Source organism: Halichoerus grypus, chromosome 4 (assembly GCF_964656455.1).
Source record: "Halichoerus grypus chromosome 4, mHalGry1.hap1.1, whole genome shotgun sequence".
NCBI lineage: Eukaryota > Metazoa > Chordata > Mammalia > Carnivora > Phocidae > Halichoerus > Halichoerus grypus.
Window position 1 is genome coordinate 163,176,468 of NC_135715.1, and position 16,342 is coordinate 163,192,809.

At 38.8% G+C, this 16,342-nt stretch overlaps 1 non-coding gene across 1 annotated transcript; it reads left to right on the top strand.

The window, feature by feature from the left end:
• Positions 1-8,139: 8,139 nt before the first annotated feature.
• Positions 8,140-8,242, top strand: LOC118524009 (U6 spliceosomal RNA). Its single transcript, XR_004911381.1, has one exon. It is a non-coding gene; the product is annotated as a U6 spliceosomal RNA (small nuclear RNA).
• The last annotated feature ends 8,100 nt before the right edge of the window (positions 8,243-16,342 follow it).

Here is a 16,342-nt window from a genome sequence, read left to right on the forward strand (position 1 = left end):
TTACAGAGTGGGAAAGCAAGACAGGAAAGAGTTAAAAGACAATATAAGATATTCGAATAAGCAGGATTTCCTGGAAGGCAACAGGGCTCAATTCTGCTGGGACCCCTGGGAAACAGTGTGGAACACACCTCAGACCTGTCCTACACCACTAACTGAGAGGTTCTCCTAGCATGTCAAGTCTCTGGCACTTCCCACCTGCCCTGTGCATAAGATGAGATAAAACTCTCAGGTGGAGAGTTGCAGGTGCTTGCCATCTTCAGGAATGGTGAATGTTGAGGTAATATAAGTAGGGCAGTAACAACATCTTCTACAACACTGAATACACCAAAAACTCTTAAGTCCATAAAGAGGGTTGGCCAAAGCAATCAAAGCAAAATCAAAAAGAAACACACACACACACACACACACACACACACAAAACCTCCTTAGTCATCATTGAAGGTAACCAGTATACAATACTTAACCATGATAATAGGCAATTAGAGAGGAAAAATTAAGCATTGAGCCTAACTTTCCTGTATGAACCATATTTCAGAGTAATCAGCCATGTTCAATGAAGGAGAGTTCTTCTTCAAAGAAAAATTATCACATTCATCATTGTTTTGTCAAGCTGAAATAACACAAAGTCATTGATTTGCTTTAATATATTTCAGAATAGAAAGGAAGGGATAGATGAAACAAGTGAGGGGAAATCTTGATAAACATTGAATCCATATTGGATGCCATGCAGGAGGTTCACTGTATTATTTCTTTTTTGATTTTTTACTTAGAGAGAGAGAGAAAATCTTTTCCTTTTCTTATCCCCTCCAGCACTATCATTAGCCTTGAGTTGCATACACATTCTTATAATCCTGATTACCCATTATTAAGATAAACAAAGCACTAAATAACGCAGTTGAACTGCAAGCAATAGCTTTTTTCCTAAGATGCAAGTTCCAAATCATAATGCCTGTTCCTGCTGTGATCACATTATAACCTTAAATTTTCCCTAATGAATTGATCCACTTAGACATAGCCAGTGCTTGTTATGAAATCTTGCATGCGTACACACCTTACAGGTTCGTTGTGTGGATTTTAAAAACAATGAATATGGAGTTCCCATCAGAGTGTCTGGAGCATGGGGAAGGCACTTCATGTAGACACTTTTCCCACCCCTTCCCATATCTAAATAGGAAAAGCTCCTTTTAGTTCCTTCCAAATGTAAATATATTACCTGAGAAGGGTACTAAGTTAACTCGTTAGCACCTCCTAACACTTGAGCAGAGTTTACTTTATCAGATTAACTACAGAAAACAAAGTCCTGAGGCAGTGGAACTTAAGTTGCATAGAAGTTGACAAGGACAAGGTAGTATGGAAAGTAAATAAAATTCCATCTTACCTTTGTGGACATGCAGTCTCTGGATTGCTTTTGTTTCCGATCTTATTTGATCCACACAGACCTCACTTCAACACAGGAGGCTCAATAAGCTTCAAGCATGGACCCAGCCTTAAAGAGCTAGTAAATGGCAAAGCTAGGACTGGAACTCGGACCTTTTAACTCTGAAGTGCCAAGGAGTCCTGGATATCTAGAGCCCAGAATGAGAACACTGAAGAAGATGGAACAGCAGAGTGAGGACTTCTTAAAGAAGAGACCAAAGGTGGGGTATCATCCCCTTCATAAAGATATCCCCTTAGGATCCCTCCTGTGCATAAGGTTTCAGTTTCTAGATTTGTCCCCATCTTATTTACACTGAATCCTGGGCAGGACAATTTTCTTGGTGACCTGTAATGGCCTCATGTTCCATTCACAAATACCTTACCCAGAATATTCATGGCCGTGTTGTTTTACCCACAGCTAAAAGCAAAATAAGATACTTCAACATTCCTAAAAAGCAATCTTCAAATTATACCTACAGAATATGTTATGATTTGAGAAAATTCTAGCTTCATTTTTCCTATTCTTGTGTATATATGTGATATTAAAAAACTATTGATAATTACCCCTGTTTTAGGTATTTGAAATCCAGGGCATGGTGAATCTTAATGGCAAAAAAAAGACTGTTTTTATATTCTTCCCTGTGGAAAACCCTCTAAAAAACAAAGATTCTTATTGAGTATGCTGGTTCTACAAGTTATACATAGTTGTAGCTTTCAACATTAGAGATTCAAACATTAGAGAAGTATATAAATGAGACAGTGATGTCCCGTCATCCCCCAGTCCTGTTCTTCAGCACGAACCATAGTGAATAGCCGGGCAGCTCTTCTCTCAGACTTTTTATTTTACCGAGTTTACAAAGCACTTTCACATACTTCATCTCACTGAAACCTCACAACAGCAGTATTCAATTATAAATGTGAGATTGGGGAAATTGTTTTCCAGTGAACTTTAATAACCTTCTCACAAAAGGGAGCTACCATGACTGACTACCTTCTATTCACATTTTTGCAAACCCAGCCGGGATTGATTCACTGTGACCTTTCCTGCTCAATTCATATAGCAAGGAGCAGACTGGGCTGTGGAGAGCAGAATCAATCCAAAATCTGCTAAGATTTGGGTTCTATCAGCTACAGCCTTAGCTAAACACAGAACATTTGCATGGGTAAGAGATAAAGATGGAGCAGTCTTCCAAAACACTATAAAGGATGCTTCTTCAAGATCACTAACAAAGAAAAATGTAGGGCTAGCTGGTCTAAACTCTGGTATAAAATTGAGTTCAAATTAGAGTAAATTGTGGTATTTCCTCCCATAGAAGTGGGTAGAGATAGACTGAACGCACCAATTACCACTGGAGATAAAGTAGCAGCTCTCAAATTAATGGAATAAAACAAGTTCCCCCAGGCTAACAGCATAGTCTTGGGGTTAGCTGCTTAATTAGTGGGCTCTTTGTTCTAATAGATCTTTTAGATAAGATCTTGAAATCAAGTCGAATGGGGGGAGGAGGGAGTGGGAGAGAGCCTGGAGTCTTAGGTGAACCTGGTTACCGTATTTTTAAACTAGACTAATGGAAAGATAAGGACCTCGATTCCAAAGAGCCAAATCAACCTTATCTCTTGAATTAGTTTGTGTATAATGAACTATTTATTTTGGCCTGGAAAGTTGCTTCAATGAACCCATTATGATGGCCAAAGACTAACCATGATTAAATTTCCCTCCAAGAACAACTGAAGGACAGTTAATATCTTTATCTTCTTCCAGTTTCCAAATCATGAGCAAAAATATTTACGAGGTAAAATCTTTATTACTGTGGCTTTAACACTCGGTTCTTGCATGCTTCTCTTAAACTCTCTAGTCAACAACCAGTAACAGGAGGCAGTGGTGACGCAGGTGGATTTGATTTCTACTGAAACAAAAAGCAACAAATCTCTGCGCTCCCTGGCCACTGAGCAAAATCCTGAGTGCCTTGGAGTAGTGTGACCTATCTTAAAATGTCGTAACGGCCCGGCTAGTGATTCCTGTCCACACAAAACCAACAGCTATCTTTCTAACCCTTCACAGCCGAGGCGGGGCCTCCACCACAGAGCGGCGTGTGGGCGGCTCTGCTGGCTTTGATGATGAGACTCTGGCAGCCAGGCTGAGAGAAAAGGACATTCGGGGAATTTTAAGTGGTTAGGATCAGCAGTTGTCATGTACAATTGATGTTCATTTATATTTCACTAGCCAAAATCTAATGCTGCCCAAAATTGGGAAAGAAATATTTCAAATACTAATCAAGTCCAATCCTGCTTTAATGTAAAAAATGAGCTGTCCTACCTTTTTCAATCCTAGTCTCAGAAGGGAGATTTAATGTTTCCTGACAGTGCTTTAAATACTTTGCTGTTCAGACTTCAATGAATCCACAATAATTATATCAGTTAAACCAGCTTGGTTTTTCCAAAGCTGTTTCAAGCTGAGGGCGCTTTTGAATTCCTTATCATGGCATTCATCCTTTGATACCAGGTTTAATAGAGGAAGGGCTAATACTCAGATGGATCACCACTTAACTATTTAACCCATTTACCTATTACTTGTTTTGTTTTTTGTTTTTGTTTTTGTTTTTTAGTCTATCAACTCCATATTCTACAGTTTCCCAGCCTCCTCCCTTCCAGGAAGCTTAATTGAACAGAATATAGGAACCATATGCCTTTCCCAGTGGAGAGTTTCAGGGAAGGCCCAGTGGTTTTTAATTCCCAGAAGATCAAGCAATAAAGACTTCAGTAGATTATCATTAAGAACTGACTTAACATTTAGTGTCAAACTCAGCCTTTTATAAGAGCTTTTATGTTGTCTTTTCTATGAAGGAGTTTAAAAAAATATCTTTGTTTCACAGATAAAGTGTGAATTATCAATATACCATTGTTTTAGGGGGAAAAAAGTACCAGCATCTCTAGGTGGAAATTAGTTCTACCCATCCCTCATCACTCCCTCAAGATGTCTAACAATTTCATCATAATTTTGGCTTCAGTCAGCATTCAATCTTACTGAACTACACTCTCCCATAAAATGAGATCTTCTTGATCTGTTGTATTGGCAATCTCTAGCCTTCACCTCTACAACTGAACAAACAAAAGAGCACAGTTGAAAACGATTTTCCTTCAGAAGAGTAGCCAAAGTGCACGAAACACATTTACATAAAGCCATAAAGTAAGCGTAGGAAGCAGAAGGCTTCTCCTCCGTGTTGAGTGGAGCAGTGAGCCGAGCCTCCTGGAGAAGCATGAAAATGGTATCTGTTGACCCTCTTTATTTCTTCAGATGACCACTGAATTTCCACAGCAGAATCTGTCTTAGCTTCTTTGAGAGTATAAACAATACCTCTATAAACCAGGGATCACATGTGGAAACCCTATCATTGTTTTTTCATAACCAATTTTCCTGTATATAAACAGATTAGAAGTCATGGAGTGGATCCTGACTACTAACAAAAGAAATTATCAAAGGGATGAACATAAATGGTTATAAAATCAGAGCAGGTCTTGCAAAATACAAACATGGCAGGGTCAAAATATAGGAGAGATGATAGCAAACGAGGTTTGCTTTGAACTTCTCATTCAACATTTATCATGTTTTCTCTTAATTTTCTGATAAACAATCATTTGTTATTTTACATTTGACTCTTATAAATCCAGACTTTCATAATTTGATACTCTGTTTTTTAATCCTGCCATATCCATTTACATGATGCTCCAAGATTCACATCAGCAACTAAATTTGTTATTTTCACTTTAAGTGGGAACTCTTTTGATATTAATAGGCTGATTTAGAGAAGGTTACCTCTTAGGCAGAGGGTCTGGACTGGTTGTAGGATTATTGTCAAGTTGGGATATTACAGTGGTAAAATTTTCAAATTTGGGAGTCAGAGGACACAATCTAGTTCTAATTTTGCCCTTTATTAATTACATGGGCTACTTAATAGGGTGTAGTTTAAACTCCCCACTACATTTTATGGGAAGTATATGTGTATGTCAGTTAGATTAAGCTACGTGTAAGGGTGGTCATTTGCCCTAACTAAAAATTCACTCCCTAGGTGTCATCAACTAGTCTTCTAATCAACTAGTCTAACCAGCCTCCAGAGGTGCTTTCTAGCAAAAAATCAGCTATCTTAAGCTTCTAAAAACACCACCAGGATATCCTTAATTAGCATAATTTCTGTTAAAAATGGCTTTTCATTGGTAAAATTAATGTGTGTCAATTAGTATTAGGGATGTTAGAAAAGGGTGAAACTGGTGGAGATGGAGATATTAAAGATACATAGATTGTATAAAATATTCTAGAGACTTTCCTTGCCTATAAACAGAATAAGAACCTAGAAAACCCAATGGCCTGTGCCCTTAGGGATATTGTTTCCTAGCTTGTCCTGTGCCTAGCCATTGACTCAAACCTCAGTCCACTGACTCAAACCTCAGTCCACTGCTGGCCTGATATCTACTATATCAGACTATAAACTTCTATGTTACATAAGCCGTTTTGTGCCTGCTTCCTAATAAATGTTTAATATGCATCTTTATGTGTGGCTGGATTTGGTCAGAGATTTACTTTCAACATAAACTGGTAAAGAGGTTGTATGGAAGATAGTTACTCCTCATTCATCTCTAATTTTTGGTGGTTCCCATTATCCACAAAATAACTTTTGCAATATTGCCCTTCACGCAACATTGATTTCTCTTTAGCCCTGTCCCAGATATTTGTAATGTCATCCAGGTGTCTGTATGCAATTAAGAGATAATAAATTCATAGATCTCCAGGCTATAGACTCAGAGGGCTTCAGTGGGATTCAATGCATGCATAGGGCTCTCCTGGGTTAGCAGTCCCTTCAGGCCTCTATGGTTTGATCTGACAGTTGCTTGGTCCTTGCCCCAAGTCCCAGAAGCAGACAGGATTTCTCCAGTTCCCTCTAGGGTCTTCAGTTCTCTGGAGTTTTGATCAATACTTCCTGTAGACTGTTTCTTCCACAGGGCCATGGTCAAACCCTTTGCTATTTGCCCATAAGAATAGAACACAGGGCAAGCATCTGACTCTTGATTTCAGCCCAGGTCATGATCTCAGGGTCATGAGATCAAGCCCCACGTCAGTCTAGCACTGGGCGTGGAGCCTGCATAAGATTCCCTCTCTCCCTCTCCCTCTGCACCTCTGCACCCTCTCTCTCCCTCTCTTAAAAAGAAAAAAAAAAAAAGATAGAACATAGATTGGACATCCTGGGGCCATGTCATAGATAGAGGTAATGATGATGGTGGTAATGACTATTAATACGATTTCCACATGGCAAAAACCTATGTCTCCATGGATTGCTTGGCTGTGCATGAAATAAAACTCAAGAAGTATTGGCTTAAATGACTTAAGTTTTTTTTCCTAGGTATACTACACCTAGAGTTGGGCAATCTAAAGTTGTGCAAGGTATCAGTGATGCTATCAATGACCCAAAGTCTATCTGCCTGCTCTCTCATCATTAGTTTGTGGCCCTGGTCCCCACGTTTTCAGTATGGCTGTGGCACTTCCAGGCATACAATGGGGAAGGAGAAGGAACACAGGCCTTTCACAAAATAATGCTTTGCCTTTTTATTCAAAAAAGAAAACTCCCTCCAGGGAAATGCATTTATATTACATAGGCCAGAAGTTTGTCATCCTCTAGCTGCAGGGGAGTTGGGAAAGGGAATAATTTTAACAGGACATACCACCATCCTGAACAAAATGAAATTCTGACAGGAAGGAAAAAAGGGACTCGATATTGACAGGGAACTAGTAGCACTTACCATTCTTACTATTTAGCAGTCAGTTTAACTCACCATCTCTAACATGATCCATTAACCATTTTCCACAGTATGAAACTGAGCATCAAAGACTTTTAGTAACTTGCCCAAGAAAATGGCAGATTCATGATTTGAATCCAGAACAACTTGATTCATAGCAATAGTAATAATAGTTAACATTGGTCAAATAGTTGCCATGGGTCAGATATTCTGCTAGGTGTTTTTTATGTGTATGGACTCATTTCTTCCTCATAGAATCCCTCTGAAGAAGGTGTTTTTATTGTTCTCACTTATCAGATGAGGAAACCAAGCCTTGGAGAAGTTAATGGACTTGCTTAGAGTCACGCAGATTATAAGAAGTAAAGCTTGAGTTTAACTCAGTTCTGTGCGAATCCTTAGCTCTTGACCCTTCTACTACACAGCTTCTGCCAAACTCACTCATTCAAACTGTAAACACTACCACCATCATGCTAGGGTAGGCACCAGAAGAACAAACCAATGGTTAAATACCAATAAGGCAGCTAATAAGTACTCCACTTAGTAGGATTAAATAGAGTAGAACCCCTGAGAATGGAAACTGAAGATACAAGAAATAGCAAGAAAACGAGTAAGGTCCAAGCTGGTGTTAGCTGTGTACCAGAATATGCACAAAGGTCCTCCTTTTCTACATCGGTGTGTATTCTTGATGAAGTCACACGGAAATATCTATCACAGAAGATGACCATTGCTCGTTGCCTATCCAATAACCTTTCTCCATTCTTTACTAACAGAACACCCATCTTACTAAAGGCAACATTAGACTCTGTTAAAATGACTCACTTCCACAGGTTTCCCTGCCTCTATGGGGTGGCCATATGGCACAAGGCTGGCCAATGTAAGTACAGTCTTTTGGTTAGGGCTTCCTGAAAAGCTTGCCATTGAAAAAAGACAAGCTTGCACTTGCTTTGGCAGCACATATACTAAAATTGAAATGCTACAGAGAAGATTAGCACAGCCCTTGCACAAGGATGACATGCATATCTCTGAGGCATTCCATATTTTGCACAGTTCCCAGAGGTCCCTTGACACTTCATTGCTTAATACCAAGGAAACTACATGAGTCAAAGCACAACATGTGGCATCCAATGTTGAAATTGTGATTTTTTCCCTACAAAAAGAGAGAGAGGGAGGGAGGGAGAAAGTGACAAGCTCAGCTCACTCATTATTTGCCCTTTATTCATTCCTCTTCTGGCCTGGAGTACTGTTGTGATGTTGAGTGAGGCAGCAGCCATCTTATGAGCATGAAGATTACAGCCTCACACTAAGGATGGCACGGTGGAGAGATAGACAACTGCTTAAATGCTAAGTCCCTGATAATATTCTGGAGCCCCCAAACCAACCTAAGCTTGCCTATTTCTGGATTTGTGACGATTTATGAAAAATAAACTAGTTAAGCTGCTGTTGTGGTATTGTGTTGTTGTGTTTACATGAAGCTGAAGATAACACCTACTGATAGAGATGGCCATGCTATTCCCTCCTTCAATTGGATTTATTTTTGGTTTACTACCAAAGTCATCTCCAGGTAGAACATATCATTGTCACTGCCCCAGCTTTGACTGCATGGGGGACCAGGTGTGATGCTAATTAGTCTGGAAGGAGTGGGTCTCACGTCTTCTCTCTTTGCACTAAAGAAGGCCTCCGAGTAATAAAGTGACATTGTACAAAGAACAGAGGCTTTGGCCAATCTAATCTTCATGACAATTTTACTCACTCTCTATGAGCTTCAGCTTTCTTATCTCTACAGTGGAGACTCTACCATCTACTTTAAATATTTACTGAGAGGTGTGTGAAATGCCTAATTCAAGTGGTACATATGGGTACAGTTGTCTTTATTTTGAATTCTCCTCTCTCACTAATACAAATGGAACAAATCACCTTATCCTCTCCTCCCCCATTCTCAATGCATCCCTAGTCTTCTTGTTATAATATTCTTTGGAAAAACATCTGCCCCTAGAATTTGGCCTTGGTTTTCATTTTATCTAGATTTTGGATGGTTAAAAGAAGTGGGTGGAAAAGGGAGTGGGGAGAAGTAAAAGTCCATAGAGTATGACCCTCGGCATGGATGACTCTTCTGTCGGGCAGAGGAAAACCTACAAGAAGACAGCATGCAAACTTCTCTCCCCTTCCTCGGAACTTCCTTTCTTCCCCATGTGAAGATGGAGACCCGAGTTTGTGACCATATCTATAGGTTCACAAAGTATATCTATATTTTTAATTAGAGTTTTTCTTGAGAGCTAAGTCTTCTGAGATGTGCTCTTGAATAAAGTCATAATCATCTATAGTACATATTTATAATACACACATATATATGCCACATACATATTTATATATAACATTAGAGTCTGTTACCATGGCAACTATTGCAATACTAACAAATTAAGCATTGTGACTCCACTGTAATAAGAAAAAAGAAATTCAAATGAAACACCAAGCATTTGTTTAAGCACAAATATCGTTAGTAATTAAATACACAGAAACAATACAGAAAACCACAAATTAATGTTTAGAAGCCTTTTCTAGTATGAAAACCGGCTTTGCTGTTGTTTTCCCTTTACCACTGCATTACATTATGCATCTTTATAAATTAAGTTCAGCACCAGGTTAACAAGAACAGATCTGCTGCATTGGGGCTCTCACACACCAACAAGCTCAGCTTTCGGTCTCAATAGGTACACCTTCCACAGTCAGTGAGAAAGATTTTATGGCTCTTTTTATTCATCAAAAAGAGGACTTTTAAAAAGAAAGCTCAAATGTGAAGTTGGTCTTACATCCCCTGTTTCATTCAGACAATATGTAGAACTACCCCTGGGGTTTTGAATACATTAACATCCTTTCACAATTAACCCTAATAGGACAAGTGTAGCATTTTTTTCCAAGCAGATATAGTCAAAGCTGAAAAATACATAGTGTTTAAATAGATCTCATTATATCAGCTACACCAAATCTCTCCTCTTTATATATAGAGGATTGTACCTCTTTTCACTGTGATGCAACATTAAAATAGGAAGGCATACACAAGGATGACATGGATTTGACAAAAAATTAATGATTTGTACATCACTTTAATGCTTTGAATCTACAATTCATGTATGCTAATTAGTTCATAATGGGCTGTTGAAGAACAGAACTGTCATCCTGCTGCTTCCCGGGTTTCTGGAAGCTCTGATTCAGCACGGACTTGCCCGGTTGCCTGCTGGATTCTGGGCTGAAACCCGGCAGATCTATGAGAGCATTTCCCCCCCCACACACACAAAATTGTTTCTTGGATGTGGTACTTTAATCTATCAGAGTTCCGGGCATATCTCAAGTAAGCGGTTCCTGGGTGCCGCGATACATCCCGGGAGCAGTAGCATGGCACCACTCTATCCAGATGATGGATTCCCGGGTTTTAGGCTGTCAGGCTTTACCTCAGAGGGCAGCCGTCAGCTTCCCAAATGGATGAAGTTGTATTATGCAGCACATTTTGAAAATGTATGTACAACTTTTTTTTAAAAATTTATTTACAGATAAAAAAGGCTATAAAACTTGGAGAGAGGAAACAAAGGGGGCACGAAGATCAGATATCTTCTCTTACTGTGGGAAATCATGTATATCTCCCCAGTGCAAGAAAAGCAGCCACTGAGTCCTGTTTTCCTTTGGTCTTTGTGCTGCTGAGGTGGAGACAGACTGACCCACTGGCAGGAGAATATGAGGCTGAACAGCCTCACAAAGCAAAAGTAAGCACCGGGGCTTGCTGTAAGCTGCGAGATTTGAAAACAAGTTGCTCTGTTTTTACTGGAGAGAAAACTGATTTTGCCTGATCTCATGACGGAGACCTGACCCAATGTGTTTCTCATATCACATCTGCTGATCTACCCAGCTGCTGCGCATGTCCAGACAGGAGACTACACAAAGGAAACAAGCACTACATTTGCTTCCGGGTTTGAAGTATCCGATGCCTGATGGCTGAAATTTTGTCTTGAAGTCTCCAAAGTGAAAATGCATTTAATTAAAAAAATTTTTTTTTTAACTGGAAATTCGAACTAATGGTCATAATGGAAGAACTGAGCCAGGCCAGGGGTAAAAAATACTCCCAGTGTAGTTGAGCTATTAAGGGCTTTTAGATGATCAGGAATGCATACTTTTTAAATATGCAAAATAATGGTACACTAAAAGAGAGTTTAAAAGTGATCAAGTTAATAAGAATTATTTTGGGGGCACCTGGGTGGCTCAGTCGTCAAGCGTCTGCCTTCGGCTCAGGTCGTGATCCCAGGGTCCTAGGATCGAGCCCTGCATCGGGCTCCCTGCTCAGAGGGGAGTCTGCTTCTCCCTCTCCCACTCCCCCTGCTTGTGTTCCTGCTCTCGCTATCTCTCTCTCTGTCAAATAAATAAATAAAATCTTTAAAAAAAAATTATTTTGTTTATAATTTTATTTAAGGTCTTTATACAAGCAAGAAGGAAAAAATGTGCTAATAATAGGTGTTTAATAAATGTTGAATGAATGAAGGATGCTCTTCAAAAAATGTTGTGACTTGGGGTGCCTGGGTGGCTCAGTCGGTTGAGCATCTGATTCTTGATTTTAGCTCAGGTCATGATCTCGGGGTCATGAGATTGAGCCCCGTGTCGGCCTCTGCATTGGGTGTGAGCCTGCTTGGGATTCTCTCTCTCCCTCTCCCTCTGCCCTTCCCCTTGCTCGAGCTCTAAATAAATAAATAAATAAATAAATAAATAATAAATAAATTCTTAAAAAAAAATGTTTTGACTTAAGAAATACATGAAATGATATTCCTACCTTAGAGGCTACACGTGGCTGTCTAGTCAGCACCAGGAAAACTCACATAGATGTAGACAGTGATGACAACATTTTATCTGCATTAGACATCAGAATAACACTTTCTTGTGAATGAAACCAAACCACAAACTTAAAACCCCCTCCGCTGGTTGGGTTATTCAAACCTGTAGATCTTAAGTTGTGTTTGGTAAATATGTAGGAGTAAGACGGTTGTTGGGTCATTTAGTAGAGGTATGCTTAGCTTTTTGAAAAAGTGTCAAACTGTTTTCCAAAGTGGTTGTACCATTTTACATTCCTGCCAACAGTGTAGGAGAGTGCTTGTTCCTCCACATCCTCACCAACACCCGAAATCTTTTTAACTTTGGATAGTCTAATAGGCATGTTATTAGATCTTGCTATGGTTTTGATCTGCATCTTTCTCATGAGCAAAGATGTTCAGCATCTTTCCATGTTCTTATTTGCCATCCATATATTTTCTTTGGTGAAGAAACTGTTCAAATTTTTTGCCTGTGCTTTACTTGTTTGTTTGTTATTTTAAATTATTATCGTCATCAAGTTTTGAGAGTTCCTTATATATTCTGCAAACAGTCTTTTATCTGATATATAATTTGCAAATATTTTCTCCTAGTCTGAGTCTTCTCTTTTCATTCCCTTAGCCTACTTTTGAAGAGCAGACATTATTCACTTTGATGAAATTATGTGATATATAATTCTTTTGTTGTCTCCTTTCCCTGATCAGTCTGCTAGAAGTTTATCTATTTTATTATCTTCCCAAAAAATGGACTTTGTTTTCATTAATTTTTATCCACTGTTTTTCTATTTCCTTGAATTTTGCTCTGATCTTTATTGTTTCTTTCCATTTGCTTATTACACATTTCATTTGCTCTTCTTTTCTACATCTTAAGGTGGATGCTAAAGTTCTTGATTTTAGATAAGAAAGAAATGAAACCATATGTATATGCAAAGACTGATATACAAATATTTATAGAAGCTTTATTTTTAATAGCCAAAACCTGGAAACTACTCAAATGCTCATCATCATGTGGAGAAATACATAAATTGTGTTATATTTGTACAATGGACTATTACTCAGCAATAAAAAGAGAAAAAGTTTTACACAAACTGTGTGGCTACATCTGAAAATAATTATACTTGTGAAAGAAGCCAGAAAAGAAAAAGGAAATACTATATGATGTTATGCATACAAAATTATAGAAAACACAAAGCAACCTATACTGACAAAATAATAAGTAGAGAAATAACTCCAAGAAAACAATAAGCAAGAGATTTCAACAGCTATTTCTTAAAGAAATATATATGTATGGCCAAGAAGCCTATGAAAAGATAATCAACAATATTAGTCATCAGGGAAATACAAATTAAAACCACAGTGAGATACCACTACACAGGGTGCCTGGGTGACTCAGTCAGTTAAGCATCTGCCTTTGTCTCAGGTCATGATCCCAGGGTCCTGGGATCAAGTCCCACTTTGGGCTCCTTGCTGAGCAGGGAGCCTGCTTCTCCCTCTACCTGCCACTCCCCCGCTTGTGCTCTCTCTCTGTCAAATAAATAAATAAAATCTTAAAAAAAAAAAAGAAAAAGAAAAGAGATACCACTACACAGCCACTAGGATGGCTAAAATTAAGAAGAGTGATAACACAAAACACTGGTGAGGATGTGAAGAAGCTGGAATTTTAATACATTGCTGGAGCAATTGCTGGAATGTAAAATGGAAAGACCATTTTGAAAATTTGACACTTTCTTTAAAAAGTTGAAGATATAATCCCTAGGACCCAGTAATTTCTCTTCTGAGCGTGTACCCTAGAGAACAGAGAGCATACATCCACATAATATATGAATACGCATAACAGCTTTATTCAAAATAAATCAGGGGGCACCTGGGTGGCTCAGTTGGTTAAGCATCTGCCTTCGGCTCAGGTCATGATCCCAGGGTCCTGGGATTGAGCCCTGCATCGGGCTCCCTGCTCAGCGGGAAGCCTGCTTCTCGCTCTCCCATTCCCCCTGCTTGTGTTCCCTCTCTCGCTGTCTCTCTCTCTGTCAAATAAATAATAAAATCTTTAAAAAAAATAAAAACAAAAACAAAAAAACAAAATAAATCAGAATTGGAAATACTCCCTCCTTTGCTCTGGGGACTCCAATTACATGTATATTTGATGTTTGAAGTTGTCTCACTGATGCTCTGCTCATTTTAGTTTTCAATATATTTGTTTAATTCTTTGCAATTTTCATTTTAGATAGCTTCCATTGCTATTGTCTTCAAGCTCACTAATCTTTTTTTCTCCACTGTTTAATCTGCTGTATTTTTTATCTCAAATATTGTAGTTTTCATCTTTAGAAGCTCAGTTTGGACCTTTTTTATATCTTCTATGTCTCTAGTCTTCATGTTCAATCTTTCCTCTAGTCTCTTGAACTTACGGAATACTGTCATAATAACTCTTTCAATGTCTTCTCTGCTAACTCTAACATCTGTATAATTCTTAGATCAGTTTTCATTGATTGATTTTGTCCTCATTATGGGTCATACCTTCCTGCTTCCAAATGGTAATTGAGAATGTTAATTCTATTCATTTCTGAATGGATGCCAGACATTGTAAATTTTAACTTTTTGGTTGCTGGATATTTTTGTATTCCTGTAAGTACTCTTGAGCTTCTGGGATGCAGTTGAGTTGCTTACAAACATGTCAACCCTTTTAGGATCTGCTCTTAGGCTTTGTCATGTGTAACTAGAGCAGCCTTTATTCAAGGGTTACCTTTGTCTCAATATCAAAGCTGAACATTTTTAGGACTTGAGGACTCTACCCAATGCCTCCTGAGTTATGAGATTTTCTGCTCTGCCTGGTGGGAACAGGAACTATTCCTGGCTCTGTGTGAGTTCCTGGTACTGTCTGTCTAATATTTCCAGAGTTGTTTCCCTGGACCTGGACAGTAGCCTTACAAACATGTGCTGATCAGCTCAGCTGAAGTCTCCAGCAGAACTCTCTACAGATCTCTGATTCTCTGACCTGCAAACTCTAAGCATGCAGACTCCCTTCTCTCCCCAACTCCAGGAGACTACTGTGCTCTGCCTGGGATCCCGCTCTCTGCCCCTCAGCCAGAAACTCTCTCCATGCACCAAACTAGGGCAAGTATAGGGCCCACTGCATTTGTTGTCTGTCTCTCGGGGCTCAGTGTCTGTCATTGCTTCACATCCAAAGTCTTGATAACCATTGCACCATATATTTTGTCTAGTTCTTCAGTTGTTTCAGGAAGGAAGGTGAATCAGGTTCCTGTTATTTAGACATGGCTGGAAGCAGAAATCCATATAAGTCTAATTTTGCCCCACTACTCAATGAGGTCTTTTGATGAACAGTTTTTAATTTTGAATAAGTCCATGTTATTGATTTTTTATTTCATCATTAGTTTTTTGTTTTAATCACTGAAGACAAAATTTTGCCTATCCCAAGGCTATGAAGATTTTCTCCTTTGTTTTCTTTAAAAACGTTATAGTCTTAAAGTTAATTTTTGTGTATGAAACAAGGTAAATTTCAAGGATTATTCTTTTCTTGTGGCTATCCAGTTGTCCCACCACACTTGATGAAAAGACTGTCCTTTCCTACATTGAATTACCCCAGAATCCAAGGCCCTCTGCCATCTTTGAAGTGAAATTATGTTTTCATTCTCACCAGTCCCTCCGCCACATTGAACTTCAAAATCTAGTTCTCTATAGCAATTAACTTGTCTTTTTTTTTAAACCATAAAATTTTATGAACACATATTTTATACAAGGCACTGTGCTAAGGTCTGTGAAGAATATAATAAAGTAAAATATAGTATCTGCTTTTCCAAGAAGCCCTCAATCTTGTAAAGAAGTAGGAAGTTACAAATAGTACTTTGGGGTAAAAGAAAGGTCAGGTGGTTGGTTGAGATGAGTCAAGAAAGAAGAGTCAAATATAAAAATGGCCAAAAACTTATGGTTGGAAAATGTAAAAGGGTATTGTGTTAGGCATAATAATGGCCTCCAGAGATGTCCAAGTCTTAATCATTGCAACTGTGAAGATATTACCTTATGTGGCAAAAGGGGACTTTGCAAATGTGATTAGGTTAAGGATCTTGAGATGGAGAGATGATCCTAGGTTATCTGGACAGGCCCAATGTAATCACCAGGGCCCTTATAACAGAAAGCCGAAGACAAGAGAGTCAGAGAAGGAAATATGACAATGGAAGCAGGAATCAGAGTGATGGGATTGCTGGAAGTGACCATGAGCCAAGGCTTGAAGGCAACTTCTAGAAGTTGAAAAAATAAGAGAACAAATTTTCACCTAGAGTGTCCAG